This window comes from Panthera leo, chromosome B2 (genome assembly GCF_018350215.1).
Source record: "Panthera leo isolate Ple1 chromosome B2, P.leo_Ple1_pat1.1, whole genome shotgun sequence".
Classification (NCBI taxonomy): domain Eukaryota; kingdom Metazoa; phylum Chordata; class Mammalia; order Carnivora; family Felidae; genus Panthera; species Panthera leo.
In genome coordinates this window covers 144,012,075-144,029,292 of record NC_056683.1, presented here as the reverse complement: position 1 = coordinate 144,029,292, position 17,218 = coordinate 144,012,075, and the positions used below count along the sequence as shown (strand labels likewise).

The 17,218-nt window shown below is 46.2% G+C and overlaps 1 protein-coding gene and 1 long non-coding RNA gene across 3 annotated transcripts in view; both read left to right on the top strand.

Annotated features, from left to right (window-relative positions):
- Positions 1–17,218, top strand: part of PRKN (parkin RBR E3 ubiquitin protein ligase) — a 1,339,251-nt gene that overhangs the window by 1,279,484 nt on the left and 42,549 nt on the right. The gene's annotated exons all lie outside the window — the stretch shown is intronic.
- LOC122220581 lies at positions 8,109–8,664 on the top strand. The gene is made up of 2 exons (XR_006202939.1): positions 8,109–8,147; positions 8,410–8,664. It is a non-coding gene; the product is annotated as an uncharacterized LOC122220581 (long non-coding RNA).

Genomic DNA, 17,218 nt, shown 5'->3' with positions numbered 1-17,218 from the left:
AAACATTTGGAGCAGCCATGCCTCCATCAGACCCACACGCTGCCCCCAAGTGAGACACACTCACTAATATTCACACACCCACTCACACTCACTCTCAGATTCCCTGCCCGTGTGCCTGCCCCAGACCTTCGCCACTCCTGGTACTGGATGCCAGACATCTTCTCCGTCCTCCTCTTGGAGGATAGCCAGCACTCAAGGCGCCAAGTTGCTGACTCAGCAGGTGCACGGGAGCTCCGCGCCTACACCCATGATCCTTTTCATCCTGACCCAGGAGCCAAAAAGAACATTGGTGCCCGGCTTAGCACGTGAAGTCATGATCCACATAAGACAGAATTTAATCTTCCCGTTTCTAATACTCTCTGAAATATTTTTCAGTTCTGCTTCTCAGCTGAAAAGCAAGACAAGGGTAAACTTTATGAGAATGGATCTGCTACTCGGATTTATATAGATACATTGCAGTTCTATTGATCTAAGGGAACTGCAAGAAACTTGGTGATAAAAAAAAAAAAAAAGCAAACTGCCTTCAAGAATGTGTGCTTCTTTAAGCAGGTCTGAAGGTGGCGGGGTAATGCGGATCAGATTGTGAAAGAGAACTAGGTTTGCAACACGTGATTTCAAATAGGGTTTTAAATTCTGATTCCACGGATTGCTATCTATTACAAAGTATCAAACCAAGGTTGGGGCTTGCTTTCATTTTTATAGTGACAGCCTTATGTGATTCCATGGAACCTTCTGGCAGTCTAAAAATATCCAGCAAGCACACAACTCTCCTTTGAACTGAAAAGCACTTCCAGGACGAAAGTCACTGTCTATGCTCCTGGAAATGTGCCACACCAAAAACTCTGGGTGCCTCCCCGCTTCGATGTATTTAGTAGTGTGGTATGTGCCATTTGGTAATTTATTCTTGAAGATGCCACTCTGGGAGCCATACAGTCATTATAACCTGGCACATTAGAGAACACATAATGGTCTAATAGTCCGAGAGATTTTCTGTCCAAAATGCTTGTAGTATTGAAGGCTATTCTCAACCACACAACCGCAGTGTTTGAAAAATTGACTTTTCCAATACGGCATCTGCAAGACTTGTTTATGAACCATGATGGGCAAGGCCTCTCCATTTTGGACTTCTTTTGCCATTTCTTAATACCGTATTTCAATAAAGCAAGGAAGGAGGTGTCGTGGTGAATTAGATCTGGATTCTTTCTGAACCTCTGTGGATGATTCGAGTGATGTTTTGTGTGTACAAAAATGCCATTTATGCTGTCATTATGCCAGAAGCATCCATGCAGGTCTCTCTTCCCTCTTCAGATCCTTCCTGTATTCAATATGCATCTGTCCACAGTGTTGCTGACCCTCTGACCGGTGTGGGGGCGGGGCGGGGGGGATGTCTGTGCTCATCAGCCCTCAGCCATGTTGGTCCAGGAACAGTCCAGCCTATGAACTCACCCAAAATACCTTTGTCCCGAGGCACCTGGGTGGCTCATCAGTTAAGCGTCCTACTTCAGCTCAGGTTCAGATCTCACGGCTGGTGGGTTCCAGCCCCACGTCGGGCTCTGTGCTGACAGCTCAGAGCCTGGAGCTGCTTTGGATTCTGTGTCTCCTTCTTTCTCTGCCCCTCCTCCACTCACACTCTCTCTCTCTCTCTCTCTCTCAAAAATGAATAAACATTAAAAAAATTTAAATACTTTTGTCCAATGAAAACCGAAAGATGGTTGAGTATTACGAAAGCAATGCATGCTCATCATAAACATGTCAGAAAATTATAGAAACACTGAAGGGGAATAAAAAGAAAGCAACCACAATCCCGCATAGTCAGAGGTGGGGTTTTTGACTCACTGCTGTAGAAACCTTCTGGATGCCCTTCTCAGGCACACACACACACACACACACACACATTTTTTAAACAGAAATGGGTCCATACAGATGTGCTGTGTTAGCAGTTTTCTCCCCTTAACACACGTCGCAAATATCTTTGCATTTCTCCACCGTGCTTAACGGTGACCTAACATCCATTCAGGAGGCCCTGGCATGGTTTATTTAAGTATTTATCCTACGAATAGTGACACTCTTCCTGTGGCCTCATTTTTCCTACATTTCTTACTTCTTTCTAGAAAGGATTCCTGGAACAGATTTGAGGGTCAGAGTATGTGCATGTTTTTAAGGCATGCAAACGTTTCCTCCTTTCCAAGAAGCACATCTTTATGGATTTTAACATTTCTGAATTCAGGCTAATGTTTTAAGTCAAAGTCAATGTGGATAATGGCAGTGGATTTTTTTTCTTTCTTCTGTCAAGCTGTTATGAGATGGAAGGTGCTTTCTACAATTAGCGTCATCGTGGAATTAAGCCACCCAGGGTGTGAAGTCACCTCCCAGAAAACAGTGGTGCCACGAGTGGCCTTCCTGCACTCAGAGGGGCTGGTGACTTCCCCACCCCTGTCCTCTCTCGCCTTTGCCAGACGATAAGCACTGTTATTTCTTGTTCATCAGGCCAGCACATTTCTGTATTTATGCCTCACTCATAATTTGTTACAATTACTGTGTCTTGTGATAATTGTAATAATTTTGGCATGACTTTGAGTTTCCATGCAAAAAATTGTGAAATCATATTTATGAAAACATAAAGAAATTTTAATGACAGATATAGCATACTCATTATAGAAACTTTGAAGTTAATATCATTTATGTTAAATTAGTCTTGGGGTGCCTGGGTGGCTCAGTCGGTTAAGCGTCCGACTCTTGATTTCGGCTCAAGTCGCGATCTCACAGTTCGTGGGTTCGAGCCCTGAATGAGGCTTGGTGCTGATAATGCAGAGCCTGCTTGGGATTCTGTCTCCCTCGCTCTCTGCCCCTCCCTGCTCATGCTTCCTCTCTCTCAAAATAAATAAATAAATACTTTAAGATTTCTAATTTTCAATTAATCTTAATCTTAAAGTTAAATCCCAAATTCCTCTAAAGTTCTATTTTATTAAAAAATATCAAACAAACCTAAAGCCTTGCTTGGCCAGTACACATAATGTCTCCAACACAGTGCAGAGTTTTGCACTCACCTGTAAGTGCCCGAACATTCTTCCTTAGTTCCAGCTGCATTCCCACATTCTTTGGAGATGATGTAATTGTGTTGACACCAGGGTTCATTGCCTGAGGAGTGATTACAAATTTGTAAATTCCAAATTGTGGTGATGGCATCGCACAGATTGGCAGAAGCAAGTTGTACTTGCATTTCAACATTGCTGGTCCCTGAACCCGGAGGGAGAAGAATCCATCTCATGTGAGCGGAATGGAAATTACTGGGGATAAAGGAGTTTGGAAATTGCTGATTGAAAGGCAATGTATTGCCATTAGCCTAACAGGCATTCCGTTCGAGCTAATACCGACTGAGAAGCCACTTTGTCATGATGTGGAAGGCACTACTCAAACATGGCTCAGGTCACAGATCAGAAGAGCAGACTAAGATGTTCCCATCAAGTCACAGTGATTGAAGCATTAAATCTGACATCTCGCTCCAAGAGAAGAACTTGGAAGCCGCCCACCCTACGGTTTTGATGGATTTGAGAAATCGCAAAAATGTGAAGCTTCCTTTCAGAAAGCACCAAGTTAAACTTTATAACATAAAATAAAATAGAAAATTAGACACTAAATGGGAAGATTTCATTGTAAATGCCAGAATTGTGTCAAATCAAATCACAGATATTTATGAGGAAAAAATTAAATCAAGGGGTCGTAAGGGTCATTCCTGTACACAGACAGTTCATTAGCTTCTTTAGTTAGTGGGTTTATTACCAACATGAACCTTATTTTAATTCTTGAGACTAACTTATCCTCCTTCAGCAAAATACAGTGTAGTTTTCAAAACTCATAGGATCAAAAGTCCACTTTAAAAAATCCACTCTTGTAACTGCCATATTGAAAGCAACAGGTGTAGATTTGCGGCTTATCGTGTGCCTGGTCCCCTGTTGTCGCTAAACACGCGACAGCTAAATTACCCCACAGGACGTGAAACTCGGAACATGAGCCTGCCTGGCTGTGAGCCCTCAAGGGCCCTTGGTTCCAGCACACATTCCAGAACCCGGCCGTAGACACTGATCGTGGGGGACCCGCTTCACACTAAAGTCCCGTGGCAAATTCACCTGCCACAAACAAACAGCAATCTGGAAAAAGAGGTACATGACCACAGGGCAACAAATGGCAATTAAAGTCCTTTCCCCCCCAAACCCCACCGTAAATCTTGTCATTGTGTGACCAAGTCCGTTTCACCCTTAGCGGCTGATTCTTGGACTGTAGTAACTACAGATCTGTGAGATGCCTGGGGACGTAAATCAGTATTCTGGGCAAAGAGCCTTCGAGCTGAAGGAGCTGGTAAGAAGCAACTTTATCATTTAGTCAGTCTTGCTGCCTTCGATGAAAATAAAAAATAATAAACCTATGTCAAACCATCCGAATAGAAGAATCAGTTCCTTTAAAAAGAAAAGGAAAAAAAAAAAAAAAAAAAGAATCCGAGGAGGAGATTATACTTTTCTGCTGGAAAGCCAGCCTCGTAAATACAACCTTGCACTCTTACAGTTTTCAGGAGGAGTCTGTTGCTGCTGACTGAAAGAGGAGGGTGTCAGGTTTTGCAGAACAATAAAGGAGAAGGTGTGGCCATCCGCGCCTTTCCGTGGCTTGTTTGGAATGAGCATCTCACTGCTTAGACGCAGCGCCTGCTAATGAAGGAATTTTGCTGCGACTCATGTCGTCTGCAGGGAGTAATACACACCGTGGTAGGTTTCTCTACAGGAAAGCCTTTCTGAACACGGAGTCATAGAAATGTATAATTACAGGTCATGGAAACGGGGAAACCTTGGTGTATTTTGTTATCTTAATTCTGGATCTCAACTAATTGGCTGAGGCCGTCGGGGTCGCTGAGACAGGAAACCATATTCAAGCTTAGTTTGTAGGACTGTCCTATTCTCGTCTCACTTAATCCAGTTTGCCCTTCAAGCCTGGAAGTGTCACCCAGGCTGGGGAGTTTGGCCAGACTCCTGGAGGGAGCAAACCACTCCCTAGTCTGTGGCGGTCTATAGTGCACTTGTCTGAGTCGGTCTCTGTTCTCTCTTCACCTGCCCCCTTGCGTCACCCTCTATTACGCATACAGGGCCAAATGCTGGGGTTAGCGGCACTCAAGACGCACGGGTGGGGATTGCTATGTCCCCACCCTCAAGAAACTTGGGTCTGGAGGGTATGACGGATAAGGACACACCCAGCACAGGTGAGGGGAATGAGGTTAGGGTGAGATTCAGACTGGTGAGCATGCCAGGAGAGCAGCAAACCCAGGCTAGAGGTAAGGGAAGTCTGTCCAAAGTAAGTTCCTAGTTGAGAATCAAAGTCCCACTATTACGGGTTAGCTGGGGAAGGGAGGGCCACGGGGGACACTCACGAGGAGAAGCCGTGACTGTGGCTCTGCAGAGACCCAGCCTACCAGAGGCCTGCCGGCCCTTTTCTCTGCACCCTTTCCGTGGGTCCCACACTGCCCTGTGTGGCACAGCCTCCCAGAAAATGCTCTTGGAATGGACGAGTGATTCCATTCAAGCCAACAACCGACCCGGTGAGCAGTCTGCCTTCCCTCCACAGGATCATAGCAAAGGTTCCTTTATGAGCTATTAGCCTCTTGAAAATTTGATTCTACTTACAGACAGAACTAGAATTTCAAATAATAAGGTATTAGATCATTATAATCACCCCTAAAAATACTCACTAAATGTCCATTATGCTCGGCATCATCCAAAGTGTTGGGCAATTTTTTTTAAATACAGAATAATATTTGTCCCAACATGAGTAAGAATGGCAGAAGAAACGGGGTGCCTTTCCACTGTAAAGATGATGGATCCGCTCTGCAGGGGCCCCAAGGCTCTAACATCCTCCACCACCAAATCCACAGGGAGGAGAGGGGCGCCCAAAGGGAACGGTTGACGCTTCTCCATTCATTGTTATTCGGCTTAATGAAGGTCTCTTGTGCTTTGGGACAAAAAGCCACCAGTAAAGAGGCAGCAACGTCGATGACATTTCATTTCTGTCCCCTGCAATCTGCTGTTATCTTAGCAGCCCTGAGACTCGGGAGTCTAGCAGTTGATCTTTCGCTGCACTTAATTAGCTTTTTTCTACTTCCTTAGCAAAGCAATAAAATCAGGAGGAAAAAAAAAAAAAAAAAACTTAGAAGGGAGAGAGTCCTGTAAGTCTGGGTTTGATTTTACACTTGAGTCAGACACTGCAAGGTGTGTGTTGCTGAGAGATAACATTTCTCAGGTCCCCGAAGGCCCTTGGCTTGGCTTCTGCTCGAAACCCCCCATAGGCCGGCGTTATCTTATGCTAACACTTGTCCTGAGTTGTCTTTGCCCCACCTTGATGGAAGACAGGGATGCCTGCTCCTCCACTCCGTGGGGACCAGCTCTCTAAGTGTTGTGAGCTCTCACTATTGTCTGATGGTCAGGGCGCAGATACCTATCAGGGGACGATAATGTGGGAAATGTTCCCGCCATGATCATGCGCCCAGGCTGCGAACTTTCTCGAAGAGGTGTTGAGAACATAAACAGAAGTGTTAAGTGGCTTAGCTCCATGGAGACTGGCGCGTGAATGAACATCCAGATCCTCCCTCTCCGTCCCTCCTCGTAAGCTTCGAGCTGGAATAGTCGTAAATAATGATTTAGGCCAGGAGTCCTGGGGCAGAGAACACCCGAGGTCCAGCAGAACCTTAAATAGGGGACGGCTGGCCTCCAAGATCCAAATGGCACACCAGGACTGCACGTAATGACTCACACATGGAAAGGATCGGAGTGCCTGAGATTTGTTTCAGCCTCTGTCATTAGTGTGTGCAAACTTCAAGGGTGAAATTCAAGCCATGATTCTAACTTTCAAAATACATTCTTTTTTTTTTAATTCAGGTTAATTGACATAGAACATTATATTAGTTTCAGGTGTACAACATAATGATTTCATGTTTGTATATGGGACCCAATGACCACCAAGTAAGTCTAGTTAACATCCATCACCACGTATAGTTCCAAAAAAATGTTTTTGCCCCTACGGATGAGGACTTCTAAGATCTACCGTCTCAGGGGCTTTCAAATACGCACACCGTATTATTAACTGTTAGGTCACCAGGCCGCATATTATATCCCCCTGACTTATTTATTTTATAACTGGAAGCTTGTACCTACCATGAACTCTTTGGTGCTGTGGGGTCACTGGCCCTTTACTTAACTCACCAGGATCTGTCTAAACTATGACAAATGAAAGTCCTCTTGCTAAAATCATGTGGGACTGAGGCTTCTCCACGCAGGGCTCCAGCTTGATACTTCACACATAAAAGCAAATGTCCTTGGGGGGCCTGGAGGGCTCAGTCGGTTGAGCATCCAACTTCGGCTCAGGTCATGATCTCACGGTTTGTGAGTTCGAGCCCCACGTCGGGCTCTGTGCTGACGGCTGGGAGCCTGGAGCCTGCTGTGGATTCTGTGTCTCCCTCTCTCTCTGCCCTCCCCCGCTCGTGCTCTGTCTTTCTCTCAAAAATAAATAAACATTAAAAAAAATTAAAAAATAAAAAAGCAAATGTCCTTCACGCAAATCCTGTGTTTGGCTAACTTATAAGACTCGAACAATCCCGGGTCAAACTAACATAACTAGAATTGCAGGTGTCTGTGACTTTCTATTTGTTCAGTTCATCACGTGATATCACTTAAGTGAAGGATGGCATCACAGACTCAGAAACGGTTGTTGGTGCCCAAGTCAGATCGGCAGCCTGTGCGGTGATCGATGGTGGGACGCTATCTGCCCCTGGTATGCAATCTGACAGGGTGAGCAGGCAGGTAAAGCAGGCGCCCGTGACACCAGGAAAGTCAGCGATAACTTGGGTCAGTACTGATCTTCGGGCTTTCTTTAAACAAGTAACTCACAGTGTGTGACAGGGGGATTATCACCAGAGACAGTTACACCTCGTTCTTCTTTAACTGATTTTCTGTTTCTGTAGGTTCTTTCTTACATCATAATGCAAAGCCAGTCTTCCAAGGTCAAGAATAAAGAGCATCCCTCAGTAGAAAAAATATATGAATTTTGGGGCACCTGGGGTGGTTCAGTTGGTTAAGCGTCCGACTTCGGCTCAGATCATGATATCACAGTCTGTGAGTTCGAATCTCGCATCAGGTTCTGTGCTGACGGCTCGGAGCCTGGAGCCTACCTCAGATTCTGTGTCTCCCTCTCTCTGCCCCTCCCCTGCTCATGCTCTGTCTCTGTCTCTCTCTCTCTCTCTCTCTCTCTCTCTCTCAAAAATAATGTTTTAAAAAAATTTTTTAAAGAAAAAATTATATGAATTTCTTTCCATGAACCCTCTTCATTTTCTTATCTTCTCCTTGTCCCCCACCTCACCTTGCCTTGCTTATGTAGACCATGTTGAAGGTGTTCTGCTGTTTTTGTTCTGTTGTTCCTGAACTGACCGTCTACATCATCATCAGTAGCCCTCAGCCTAGAAAGTTCGAAAGCGTCACGGTCCAGCGTGGTAGCGGCCAGCCACGTGTGGCAGCCAAGCACCTGGAAGGCAGCTGGTCCAGACTGAGATGCAAAATGACTATAGAAAACCCACCAGATTCCAAAGACTTGGTGAAAACAAAAAACGGAAAATAACAACACTTTTTATATTGATAACGTGTTGAAAATACTCTTTAGGATATATTGGGTTAAATATTTATTTCACCTGTTTCTTTTGTACCTTTTCATGTGTCTACAAGCACATATAAAATTACTCCTGGGGCACCTGGGTGGCTCAGTCAGTTAAGCGTACATCTCTTGGTTTCAGCTCAGGTCATGATCTCACGGTTCATGAGTTAGAACCCTGTGTCAGGCTCTGTGCTGACAGTGCAGGGCCTGCTTGGAATTCTCCGTCTCCCTCTCTCTCTGCTCCTCCCCCGCCGGCTCTAGCTCTGTCAAAGAAATGAATAAATAAACTTTAAAAATAAAGCTCGATCCCACGACCATGAGATCACAACCGGAGCCAAAATCAAGAGTCAGACGCTTAACCAATTGAGCCACCCGGGTGCCCCCGGACTGTGTCCTTTTGCCAATGGTTTCAGAATTAAAGAGACGAAAATGCTGCAGAATTCCACTGGGAGATTCAATTCCAGCTGGGGTTTAGTGGTAACGCATTCACAGTATCAAACACTGATTTTCTAAATGAGTGTTTTTTTCCCACCACCCACTCCTGACCTCGTACACGGCTTCCAGCTCCCCGGGCCCCCAGCCCGGCTCAGTCTGACCGCTGGCTGGTTGCACCTGCACCCTTCGTCCCCTCTTCCTGCCCCAGCCACCCGCCCAGAGTCCCGCAGCCGCCCACAGAGCCCCGCTCCCAGCCCTTCCCCTCACTCTCACCCCAGCCCCACCCCACGCCTGGGACCACCTCCCCTTCACTCAGCAACTCCAACCCAGTGGTGCTGAGCGAGAGGAGCCGTCCTTCCCCTCCAACTCCAGGGCTTGCACTGTTCAAACACTTGGAATTAGCACTATTAGGGGGCCTATCGTTTGGACCGAACTCGGTTGGACCTCGGTTTACCCTCCACTTCCTCCTGGCGACCAGGCATTACTGCCCAGGGTAGTGCGTGCTCATACCCTTCATTCACCCAGAGCCTCGCCCACCACAACGATTATGACACAGGGAATATAAACTCAAGGAGGTCAAGAAGAATAACTGACATGTTCACCACTCGCACTACCTAGCACAGCTCCAGAACATTCTCCATAAGCACCTGTCGAGTGGACGGGGTCTGGGCAGAGGAAGGGAGGAAAAGGGGGTGGGGGGGGGGTCAACGGTGACTCATACAAGACTGGGAATTATATCTTCTACACCTCTCTATACCCACGGGCTGCCGGACACACAGTGAGCGTGCTCAGTAAATTTTTGTTTTGCGTACTGGCTAGACCAGTGCTTCTGACCTTCTGTGTGTGCACGAGCCAGGGTTTGTGCTGAAGTGCAGATTCTTTTCTTTTTTAATTTTTTTTAAGTTTATTTATTTATTTTGAGAGAGAAGGAGAGAAAGCGACATGTGAGCGGGAGAAGGGCAGAAAGAGAGAGAGAGAGAGAGAGAGAGAATTCCAAGGAGGCTCCGCATGCTATCAGCAGTGTAAAGCCCAACACAGGGCTCGAACCCACGCACCATGAGATCATGACGTAAGCTGAAATCCAGGGTCAGACGCTTACCCTGGCACCCCTGAAATGCAGATTCTGATTCAGCACGTTAGCCCCAGGTGATGCTGATGCTGCTGGTCAGGGAACCGGAGGGTAGCGCTGTTACATCAGTGGGGTCCTCAGTGTGGCTGGACCTCTCTCAACTCTGTCATCTCCTGACGACAATGACTAATCCGGGTCTGCTCGACCCCCCTCTTCCCCTTGACTCCAGAGGATCACCAGCTGGCATTGCACAGGCGGGGTCTCCTTCAGACAGTCTTCTCGCCAGCGTGGTGCTGTCCCTGGATTCCACCTTCCCAGGAGCCTGGAGACCCAGCCCTCCTCCTTTCCGCCACCGTCCTCTGACAGCGTCTGGGTCTCCCGGCCCTGACCAGCTCCAGGGCGTTCCTGCCACTGCTACGCCCTCTCTTTCTAGCATCTCATAGCCTCTTTTTGTTTTCTTTTTCTGCTTTCGCACCAGTTCGGATCCCTCCGTGGTGAAGCCCTCTGCACTCCCTCAGCCCTGTGGACTTAGCTTCCGAATTTGGCTAGTAATCGTGTCATTGCACCAAAAGTGTGGGCTCCAAGGTCACGAAAGAACTCCCCCTCGTTGAAGGTCTTGGTCTCCTTCCTCCGCATTCTCAGGGCTCGGTTTCCCGACACTGCGCCGCCCTTGTGTTTCTCCGAAGTGTAGACTTTTCTAGCTCCTCCTGCTTGTTAATTCTGCACACGTCGGTCCATTCCCGGCCATGTGACAACTGCTCCGTCAGGCCCTGGAGGATGAATAGGGCTAAGCTATTTATGCCCGCACGGGGCCTCCAGCCTAGTGAGGAGAACGTGCGCAGAAGCGGGTAACAGTGCTGCACCGCCATGGGTTCTGCGTGAGCAAGACGTGGACCCGTGCTGTGGGGGCGCAGGAGAGACCTCCCCGCATCGGGCAGGTGCAGGCTCAGCGTCCGGGGGGATGAGGGGCCCGTGCCGAGCATGTGAGTGAAGATCACGGGCAAAGAGGGAAGGCCTCTCCCGAGACGTGTGGCCACGTGGGCGGCGGGTCTGCTCCGGGAACTGAGTGGGGGCTCCAACCTCCTTCATCCCTCACTCTTGGCTGCACCGTTGGCCCTGAATTTCTGCCCTGCTGCCCCAGTGCTCTGTTTCTCCAACAGTGAGGACGGAGGCCGGGAACGGGGTGGTGGGGAGAGACTTTGAGAAGCTGTCTGCAGACAGGTGGGAGATGCTGTCGGGAAGCGCTGCCTGAGGACAGAAAGGAGCTCAAAGGGCAGGAAAGCAAAGGCCAGTCCCACCGATCCCGACGTACCCAGAGTCTCCGAGTCCCTACAGACCTGCTTCCTGCAAATAATTGAGCACAGGACCGTAGATCGTAGGCTCTTCTTCTCCAGCTCTTTCATTTTCCGTAGGCATTGCCTCCCCAGCTCGGCTACAAGCTACCGGAGCTGGGTACCTGGCATGCGCAGAACAGACATTGATCGCCTCCCGGGTTCCGGACGCTGGATCTTGGGGAAACAGAGATAAATAAGACACAAATCCTCTCAGTGTAGAAGAGGCGGTAAGCGAGACTAGTTCCGCACAGAGCGGCAAACCTTTAATAGAGGAATGTGTAAGGAAAGGATGGTTCTTAATAGAAAAGCACCCCGACTTTTTGGCTGAGGCTGGGGGGAGAGGGGCAGGAGCAGGTAAGCTCACGAGGCACCTATGAAGCTGCTCGGTGCACAGTGAAGCCTCCTGTTGATAGATCGGTGGGCGAATCATTGATTCGCTGGCTCCTTCCCAAAGGGGAATCATTGGCTGGCTCCTTCCCAAAACTGACCCTGACCCAAGCTGCCTGGGGTCAGGCCCAGGTGTTCAAGGAAAGCATTCGGTCCCCCTGCTATGCTAAGAGAACAGAAGGATGCCCAGAGGCACATGGGACAAATCGGGCTCAAATTGCCATATGGCTCGGAGTTCACATTTTGACTGGCATAGTGTAATCGTTTTTACAAAGTCTAGTGCCTTGCTACAGATTGTAAATGATAAGGTCACAAGGATTAGAGACCAGTTAAAAATGTTAGAAGGCATATGCTGTGCATTTTACTAATGAATGGCCATATTCAAACATGTTCACTAATTAATGGCAATATTTGAATGGGTCCACTAATGAATGGCAATATTTGAAAGTGGTGTTGAATTTGATACTCTGTGACCAGTGCTCCATTTCTGGAAGGAGCCAAATGCTCCATAAGGTCTGGGAAATGCTGATTTTAAAGCAAAATTGAGCCGGCCTTGCAAGATGCTAAAGGGAATTTTCAGTCCGATACAGAAATGTGCCTCCAAGGAGTTTGTCCAGATGACCGTGGATGGTGTGAACATTATAAATACAAGAGTCCCAGCTCATGGCCAAATCCTGCTTTACCCTTTGGAAACATGGTAAGCCATGATGTGAAGGCCAGAGCCGGGAGATTCCGTGGATGGGGGTGAGGGCCATCATCACAGGAATCGTTCTGTGGTTGATTACAGAACGATGGTTACAGCAGGGGGAGGAAGTGGAGGGATTTGGGAGAGCATCACTGCCATAAATCACGTTGTCCTGGCCCCCTAGGGTCCCTGCCCACTGCTGCTGTAAGCCATGCCCGGTGAGCAGCACTGAGGGCCGATTCTGCTCAAAGTGAAGGCCCGGAACACAGCCCTGGCTACTAAGCCTGTTGCTTCCTTGTCTCCCGTTTCCTTCTCTCTGACCTGGACCTCCAGGATGTTGACCGTCAGAGTGTAAAGTCACCAAGCTCACATCCACTTAAAGTCCTTTCCCAGCAAAGGACCACATTCGGGCCAGAGCGAACAAGGAAACGACAGGCTGGGTGCATCTAGTCTCAGAGCTGGGGCACCAGGAGCAGGGAAATGACAGGTGGGGACGGACCACAGGCCACTTCTGACTCTGGTTCAGCCAAATGGACAAGACTCAGAAGTGACTCGGGGTTAGTTATTTGGCCAGGAGCCTGTCTCTGTGGTGATACAACATGGATAAAGAGGGTCTTAGCAAAAATGCTGCGTTTATTTGAGATCCTTCTCATGCCATTGTTTGACCACGGTCGGTCGTCAGCGGTAACACAGTGAGCAGGGGAGGCGGGGAGCAGGCTTTCACACACCTCGCTGCTGGGCATCGACCCCCGGCCTCATCTTCCACAGAGGGCAGGTGTGCAAATGCCATCAAAATTTAAACTCCACATGCCCTTTGACCCATCCACTTCACTTCTAGAAATGTAGCCTACAGATTTCCTTGCACATGTGCAAACTGACCTGCGGAGAAGGACATTCCCTGCAGCTTTGTTTATAATGGCAAAATATTGGAAAAGACCTAAACCGTCGTCGTCAGGGGCCTGGTTAGATGCAGGAAGGTACATCTATCAACTAGAACACTGTGCAGCTGCTTAGGAAGAGCGGAGCTGTTCAACATGCACTGATGGAAGGCAGGCTGTGAATGTCATAAACAAAAGCAAGGAGCAAAGCACAAGACATAAGGCGATATTTTATATGCCATTTTGCCTTCAAATATAATGTGTAAAAAATTTCCTGAAAGGTAAAAACAGGTGACAGCGATTATCTCCCAGGAGCATTGTAGCCTCAAGGAGGAAGAGAGACTTACTCTTCACCATATACATGTTGCACCGTTGGAGTGGGTGCTGTGTGCACGTATGATCCGCTCAAAAACCATATAAACTACTTTTTAAAACCCATGACTCTGTGAGTTCTATCTCAATAAAGCTGTTAAAGAAAGGGTAAAATAAAAGGCCAACAAACATTTTTAGGTTTTGAAAAACTATAAACATTTTGAAGTAGGAAATCAGTTTAAATATCTTGGTCTATAATTATATATCGGACAGGTCAATTTCCAGCAGCCATCATCAAGGGCACCCCCCCACCACTGTCTGGAGAACTGATGAAGTGCCCCTTTTGACTTGAGGTTTGGAGGTCAGCCTTATTAGGGTCAACGAGGGGACATGGTCCCTTCATCTTGCAAGCTCATCGTCTCTAGTAGGTCCCTGGTTCTGAGACAGATGGTAAAAAAAGTTTTCCACTAGATTGTACTCACAGTGGATGTATGAATTAGGGCACTGCACGTCAGAAAGATTGAATGGGTACCACAGTACTGGATGAGATCCTGTGATGTAAGAACAGGGAATTTTCAGAGTTCGGTTAAGAGCTCCCCATGAATGAAAATTAAACCAAGGAAAGTAAGGGCCTTTTGTAGTAGGAAACCTAAAACAAAACTAATGTGGGGGATGAGCACGGTCAATGTCACCGTATTTTGCGGGAATCTAGATGGCACTATTTAACCCTCCTTCGTGATTCCTATAGGATCTGAAAAAGACAAAGGCATTCAGCCACTGAGCTATATTCAGCTTCCTCATAATTATTTCTTTTTAGCCATTTGGAGGTTATGTGCAAAAGATTGTCTCAGTCTGTTTACATTTGGAGCATGGCATAGTGTAAGATTGCTTCCCACCATGAGATTCTGTGATTTTAAGATGTGTACTTGAAAGGAAACAACCTGACTTTCTTCTTTTCAAAATTGTGTTTTAGTGCATTATAATCTAACACACTTCCGGTCTTGTCAGAACAATTTTGCATGGATCAGCGGCTGGTCACCCGTGGGGCGCCTTACTCTTTTGATACACTATTTTTAACACACCGAGGTTGGATCATATATATCACTGCTGCCATCTTCTGGAAAGTCGTACACCTAAGGGAAAAATATTTCATCTGATCCCACAGAAGCACAGACAGATGTGTGCCTCATGCTTTTGATGTTTCCCTTGACTATAGTAGGGGGTCCTAAGATAGTATTTGATTCTTTCCCGTTCTTTTAATACAAAACTTCAGAGCTATGGAAAAGAAAATAAATGGCGGATAACAAAATGCTTTTATAATCGATGCTGTCATGACAGAAAATACGCAGGAAGAAATTTGATCAGATAGACATCATTCAACTTGAAGGATCAAACCCTTATTTGAGGGTCATTGCTTATAGGTACCAACTCACTCTCAACTTTATTGATCAGCAGCCACTGAATGTTCTGATTGCATTGGAGACTGTTCACTTGATTCCTTTTCGTGTTTCCAAAGAGGAAATATACATATGTCTCCTTTGGAACGTCTCCATTATGGGCATGTGGGAAATCAAACTCCGACATCAATCAAATGACTCCTCTACTGGCATGATATTGAATGATAAACATGACAGGCAATTCACAGAGCTCTGGATGGTCTGAGCACTGGATGGTCTGAGGGGATTGACCATGGAGTTACCTCTTCACATACACGAGCAAAGTGAGGCATCCCTTTCCATAGAGCAGTTAGGGGAGCGGACACGCCTGGCGTTTCCTAGGAGGTCCTCAAGTTCACAAGGACTTTCACATTTATTACCAGAATAGTGGGAACTGCTTTCATTACCAAGGTGCTTCACTGTCAGTTTACTTTTCTATCGAACTTTATTGCGTATAAAGCATAATAACTCTATAAGGAAATCATTGATTCCTCTATGCCAGAAACTGTGTTAAATACTCATCACCTTATTATTTCTTCCTTACAAAATAATAAAGGAAAGAAATGTTTAGGGTCACACAGGACAATAAATGGTAGAGAAGGGCCTCTGTCCCTAGGTCTTTCTGACTTCAGAGGCTCTACTTTTAAACATAAGTACGTCTGACTTTTAAAAATATATGCCTACTATGTGACTTCATGTGTTACAATGTGCTATTCTTTTATGTGTGGTCCGGGTCCAAGATTTTATTTGTCCTAAAAGCAAATACTCAACACATATTAATTGCAAGGCCAATAAAATATGAATTGAATGATAACAGTAGTTTAGCTATTACTTCTTACAAAAAGTTTGTCTTATTGAATTTTTCATTTACTAAATAGCTGCTTTAAAGTTGTATGCCTCATTTTAGGCACCGAGGATGAGCTTGTTTCTACAGTTAAGTGGAAAGTTGGGCACAAAACTCCCGGGCAGCTCAGCTAATCTGAAGATAAAAATGAATTGGATTAGCATATTCATTGTCACATAAAGGGACACAGTCACAGTCATGCTGTTGGGAGTGATGACCTTGTTCCTGATGTTGAATTCTAAGAGCTAGTGTCCTGTGTGTACTTGGGATTAAAAAACACACACGGAAAGAGATTTGAACTACAATTTTGCAAATAACATAGAAAATTCAAGTAGCGATTTAATGTCATGTTAGATAATGTCATATGGAAACATGATATCCATTTGCAAAAGAATTAACTGACCTAGTAAAATTTTTTCTGTAGCAGCTGAGCTATATCAGCCAGGATTCCCAAAGAGAGGCAGAACCAGTAGGAGGTAGATGTAGTTATATGTGATACAGATAGATAAGGGTCTATAAATATACTCAGCTGTCCCCAGAGATCTACAGGTGTATAGATCGATATATCTGTATAGCAGCATATCCACATCCACATACACAGGGAGAGAACTGACCTAAGTGACTGTGGGGCTGAGCTGGCAGGTCCTAACTCCACAGGCAGGCCTCCAGGAAGGGCAGGCTGGCCCGCAGCCTGGCTGTTGTTCCCAGACAGACTCTCTTCTTCTTGGGGAAACCTCAGTTCTGCTATGAAAACCTTTCAACAGATTGAATCAGCCACACCTAGATTATCTAGGATCCTCTGTTTCCTAAAACAAATTGAGTATGGATGTTATAGGCTTACAAAATACCTCCACAGAAGCACCCAGATTAGTGTTTGATCGAAGAATTGGGGACTGTAGTCTAGCCAAGTTGACATCGAAAGCTAACATCATAGGAGCTAGGATGATTCAGTCCATATAGATTGCTGTCTAATTAAATCTAATAAGGGATAGAGTTGAGGGAAGCAAAATTGTAAGTATGTATTACTTCTATAATTTTTAAAGGCTTTCAATTTTTTTTAACTACAGAAATTGATGGCACTTATCAGATATCTCAAGAGAGAACAACGCAGGAAAAGTAGACTACATAAATGTGTGGCAGTCCCTTCTATTCAATTAGT